This window comes from Ischnura elegans, chromosome 9 (genome assembly GCF_921293095.1).
Source record: "Ischnura elegans chromosome 9, ioIscEleg1.1, whole genome shotgun sequence".
NCBI lineage: Eukaryota > Metazoa > Arthropoda > Insecta > Odonata > Coenagrionidae > Ischnura > Ischnura elegans.
In genome coordinates, this window is record NC_060254.1 from 27,498,252 (window position 1) to 27,504,251 (window position 6,000).

Consider the following 6,000-nt stretch of genomic DNA (forward strand, 5'->3'; position numbering starts at 1 on the left):
GATAACCAACTAGAGTTAAGGATAATCTTGGACTGAAAACCTAAGGAGTAAAGTAAATCCCCTGCGATTGTGAAGAGGAGAAAATTGGAGAGACTTATCGGACTATTGAGACCCGGATTTAGAAACACAAGACATGCATTAATGTGGTCTACCCCCAGTAGTCGTCAGCCATCGCCTCAGCCGGAAATCGTTTTTTACGACTTTTTACGACTCAAAACTTCATTGCAGATCTTACGGATACTGTCACCGGTTGACTATTGAGATAAGGTTGGAATAAAAACGCATCAACCGCGATGCTCGAAAGTCAATCAGCCATGATTGGAAGTCAGCGCTCAAGATTAGTAAGGCAACACGGAAAAACAAGAGCGATGAGATCGACTATGGCCAATCAGGAACGACTATAACACCGGCCGAAAGATAAATACGCGGAAAAATCTTGACCCAGAACTCACCGCCCTCAGGACAATGGTAGAGTTAGCCATTGAAACATCGGCTCTGATAGTACAGCTCATCTGTTGGGAATAGGTGAAGCATTCATTCACACTTGAAATTCGGTATAGAAAAGAAAAAAATTGAACATCAATGATAATGAGCGGAAACTTTATCCTTGTAAATAACCCACTAAAAAACGGCTCCTGTATTTAGGTGATACCAAGGACATCCATTGAATAGCATATAAAAGAGCTCCATCCGACGCTATTAGAACTGAAGAATCCATCCAGGACCTCGCACTGACACAGAACTTGAGGTGAGTATAATATGGTACATAATTTATAAAATTGAAATCGGTTTTTGGAAAATTTCTGTCATAATTGCATATATTTATTAATAGGTACCAATCATTATTCAATAGTGAATCTTTATTTTGAAATATTTGGGATAGTGGATTGGAACTATTATTACCCAGTAAATCTTGCACATTGGAGAATATCCATTTTAGAGGAAAATCATATCGGATGTAGTATATTTCACACAAAAAATTCAATGCAACCAATACTAAGGATTTTTTTATTTAATGGCCTCTCGTGACTAAGATCATATATCTCTTATAACAAGCTTAAACATTTTCAAAACCTCCTAGTACCATTTTACCTTAGTTATGTCTAGCTCACCTAGTTGAAAATTAAGCGCGATACACAATTGTTTGGCCAGGATGCCTGTTTTAACTTTTATTTTCTCCCATATATCATTGTAGCAGAAATATTCATGGCAAACTTCAGGATCTCCCTGCTGCTCCTGCTTGTCGGCTTTATGGTCGTAGCTTCCAGGCCCAAGGCCCTAAGCGACGACAAGGTGTTGGTGTGCTACTTCGGAAGTTGGGCCGTATACCGACCAGGAGCCGGAAAGTTCGACGTCGAAGACATCGATCCCTACATCTGCACTCATGTCATCTACGAGTTTGCCGGATTAAGTGCATCCCAGGGCACTATTGTCTCCTTGGACCGTGTGAACGACCTCTACGATAATCACGGAAAAGGTAACGACTGGAATAAAATTTCAAAATCCAAGCGTGATGGAGATGAATTATTCCATACTGAAGTAAATTGCAGTATTTGCAGTACTGCACCATAATACAGCATGACACTGACTTGAGTTGCACATAGCACAGTATTGCACCATATTGACGTCATTGCAGCATTGTAAGTGGCCACTCGAAATTTTCCACGATTATAAAATTTTATTCCGATCTAGATTTCGATGTCACTACAATATTTCCAACGCACAAAATGATGTGACAGGTCAATTTTTTTACAATTTACAACTGTAATAGGGGCTATTGAGGGGGAGAGGAAGGGGGAAGCGATGGAACAACCTGAAGACGAAAATGAACGGATTGAAGAGGAGTATAAGCGGTCTCTCTTCCTTCTGCTTCCTCCCCCACTTTCCCCCACAAGAGTTATAAAATTGCATAACGTTAATATAAAACACGTTTTTTTGTACCTCGAATATGATTAAACCTAGGTCGGAAAAAAGTTTGTAATCGTGGAGTATATCAAGTGGTCATTTCAAAATGAGAAAATCTCGACGACGTAATGTACAGCGGCGGAAAAAATTAACGCCAAACTCATTGGCATTTGAATGCGGCCAGTTCATGAAATAGGTACTTGTCTTCCAAAATTTTGCCCTCGTAATGCTCTCATACAATCGGGACTTTTAAAACTATGTGCCCCTTATACTGGGGAAATAATCATATCCGTTGCATTATGACAACGTGAAAAAGAGCCAACTACAAATTCTTCTCCATATTCTACTAAGCATGCTTCGCCCACGACTCACCTAGAATGGAATCTACTCTCGTCGGGACATCGGTGGACATAGCCGGCATTTGGGCATTGAGATTGCCTAAGAACCCAATCGTTCCGGTGGTGTAGTGGGTAAAGTATCATGCTACTATTCAGTGGTTGCACGGATCAAATCTTAGTGACGGATAACTTGATGCTGCACACACACCGTAAACATTATTCTAAACTAAAAACTTCGCAACACCTATCACAAGGTCCATAGGATGTTGCATGGAATTCTTCATCATCACTGGTCAACAATCCTAGGATTGGTTTGACGCAGCTCTCCACTCAGTTCTCCTATCAGCTAATCTTTTCACTCCTACGTATTTCTTCTCTTTCACATCACGCGCTTATTTATTTGTTGAAACTCAATTACTGCATTACATAACCAATTGGGCAGTTATTGCGGAGTGAATATTGACTACCTTTTCCACGTCGTCCAGCCCCACTTCAAGGCCCCTTACATAAGCTGCGTGTGCGATGTGTCACGGCCTACTCCACCTCCTCATTTCACGGAAAAACTCATAGCGTTTCTCAAAGCAGAATTAAGGCATATTTATGAGCCACCTTGCAACATCCGAGAAATAGGTTGTCTGCTTTCAGTTCAGTATTGCAATGCTTTGTTCAATATTTTATGCCCAATAATAGTTTTCTGAGGATTTTGTTGGAACAACTTAGGTAATATACTGCAATTGAAAAGAAATTGCAAGCCGAATTGATTTAAGTTACGCAAAATTTGATTTCCATTTTAAGCTTAAATAATTTCTTTCACGTATTTATCCGAAGCAATTGATTAATTAGTTTGGTAAACGCTTTCTTTCATGTTGAAATCAGAGGTGTAAATTGACGTTTGTGATCTTCATAATTTGTTTGAAACTAATTTTTAATTTTGAAGCAACATCGAAATCTAGGTCGGAATAACATTAAATTCGTGGAAAACTGCAAGTCTTTATTTCAAAATAGTAGTGACTCGATACTCACGCAATCAGTGATTCAATCCGTGGTCTGCTTTGGGAATTGGATAGAGGCCCAGGATAGTTCCATGGAAGTCACTACCACAAGGGCCGGGAACCTAGTACTATAAACTTGGTCGCCCAGTCATCCTCGGGTAGAGGATATATCTATCTATCTGATATATGTAGAGCTATGTATCGATGGTGTACACTACTGATTTATAATTTGGTATTTATGTACTTTCCGGGCACGCGTCTTTTTGCGATTTTTTTCAACACTCATAACAGTGCCCTGATTACGAAAATGATAAATTTTTGTGGCGGAAAAGCCGGCAAATTACCTAAAAAGCGAAAAAATCGGGAGAAAAAAATTCCGTAAAAAGTGGTCATTTGGGTACTTAAAATGTTTGCAATATTATGGCAGACATAGTCATGCAAATATTTTTTAAATCGAATGTAAAATAAGGTCATTATCACGCATTACGAACTGGAACTACTTTCTGGCAATGCACCGCGCGTAGCGATTCTTGGCTAAATCAGTGTATGATCGACGGACCATGGGGGTGGGTTGGGTAGCGCACGGCGGAAGCCGCGCCATAGGCCATAAATAAGAAGGAAGCCGCGCCATGGGCTTTCCCCCGAATTTTTCGCTTTTTAGGTAATTTGCCGGTTTTTCCGCCACAAAAAATTATCATTTTCGTAATCAGGGCACTGTTATGAGTGTTTTGGACGAAAAAAAACGCAAAAAGACGCGTGCCCGGAAAGTACATAATTACCTATAATTTTCAATCCTCCTCATTTCACTAGGTGCCTTCACTCGTTTCACCAAGCTGAAGGAGAAGAATCCCAACCTGAAGACGCTTCTTGCTATAGGCGGGTGGAATGAAGCGTCGAAAAAATATTCAGACGTAAGCAAGTTTTTCATTTTTTAGGTTTGACTACGTATTTTCCCGCATATTCCAATGTATTCTCTAGCGCTACTTTATAATACACATTTCTTTGTCAGCTCACGGATAATGGAATTTTTTCATGTTTTAGAATTACATCATCACATTAGAATTTCATGTTTTATTAGGTATGAAACGAAATGGAATAATTTCTTTACATATTAATATGACGTGGCGTCAATTAAATTATATTAATGCAAAGGAAATTCTGGTATGTCCAAGTAGGGAAGGAAGGTAAGATATTAAAGATACCCAGAAAGCCATACCATATCCGCGTACCTGCCGTCCGCCGATCAGTAGCCGGTGTGCGGTGGACCGCATGCGCTGTAATGAGTCACGAATCGTACCCCACTCGGAGAAATAATCACCGAAGAGTAAGCGTATTTTGTTCATTTTTAATTCAGTTAAGATCTCAACGTGTGATTTCATGAAAAAATATTCTAAACACGATCGAGAATTGTCAAGTAGTTATGTTACACCTAGAAAGACACTTAAAAAATGCAAAAGACAAGTTTTAGTAACCACCAACTGCTGCATAACTATTTGACTTATGTCTACTGACATCCAATCACTGAGAGGCATTGCATTCCAGCACGGTGCTACCGAAAGTCATGAACCACACTATTCTCCCAAAATATGTACCTTATCCACCTGTGACTCCATGTGAAGTTTGCAATGGAAGTTACGGTCTCCAATTTTTCAAAATTTGATTTAATACCTCAAATTATTTCCGTTACCATTCATTTTGGCTTCTGTTCTGATTACAGCTCTAAGATCAATAAAAAGTAGAACCAAGACTCAAATCAATCCCTCCCCAATTTTGAATGTTCTCTTTCACGAAGCTTTCACAATTGCAAATGGTTCTTGCATTAGTATTATGTACCAGTCTGATTCGTTGCTTTACACACTGAATAAAATAATCCGTTCCTGACAAATTGTGCATCTTTCTGTAGGAACACCAGATCCTAGTGAACAGGAAATCTCCCGGAAATATTGAAATAATGTTGTCCAATTCTTCATAAATACTCCAAATATGTACAAACTAGGAAAATAATACTTTGAATTTAAATAGGCAGGCAATATTAATTTCAAAAAGAAATACTCAACATGACTGCTTCATGAAGATATAATCTAGCCCATGATAGATATAATCTTTCTAATCAATCCGTTGTGTTTACACCCATTTTGGTGAAATTACACGTAGAAATCAAAACTGTAATATAAAATAAAAATTATGCTTTCTGTTATTATTAGAGATACGTGAAAATCGCATTTTCATTTTTATTTTATCGCACTTTCAATAACAGTTTATCGCATTTTGTAGCGTCTATTTTTTATTTTCATAATGAGGTAGATGGCGATAAAATGTAGTGAAATAGTTATATGACGAAATACAGAATATTTTAAACAATTATTCTGTAGAGCAATAAAAAATTAAGGAATAAGACATATTGTGGCGGAGGTGTAGCTTGCCCGCGCCCACTTGTAGTTCGCGGCCACGTAGAGTCCCAGCTAGCTGGCAGCTGGCCAGTCGCTCACATGCTTTAAACGGTGAGTGTCGGTGGAGCATTTAAACTGCGCTTGGCACAAAATGTACGAATTTTGCCGCCGAAAAGGCAAATTTGCGTAAAAATATCTTCAAGTCCAGTCATCGCATCTATGTCGCATTTATTTGCGCACATCGCATCTATATCGGATTTGCGATTTTCACGCATCCCTAGTTATTAATTAATTTTTCAGAGTGGTGTGCTACCCGACACTAATAATAGCGCAAGCGGTCGAGCGGACCGCTTGCGCTATTATTGTTTACTCTTT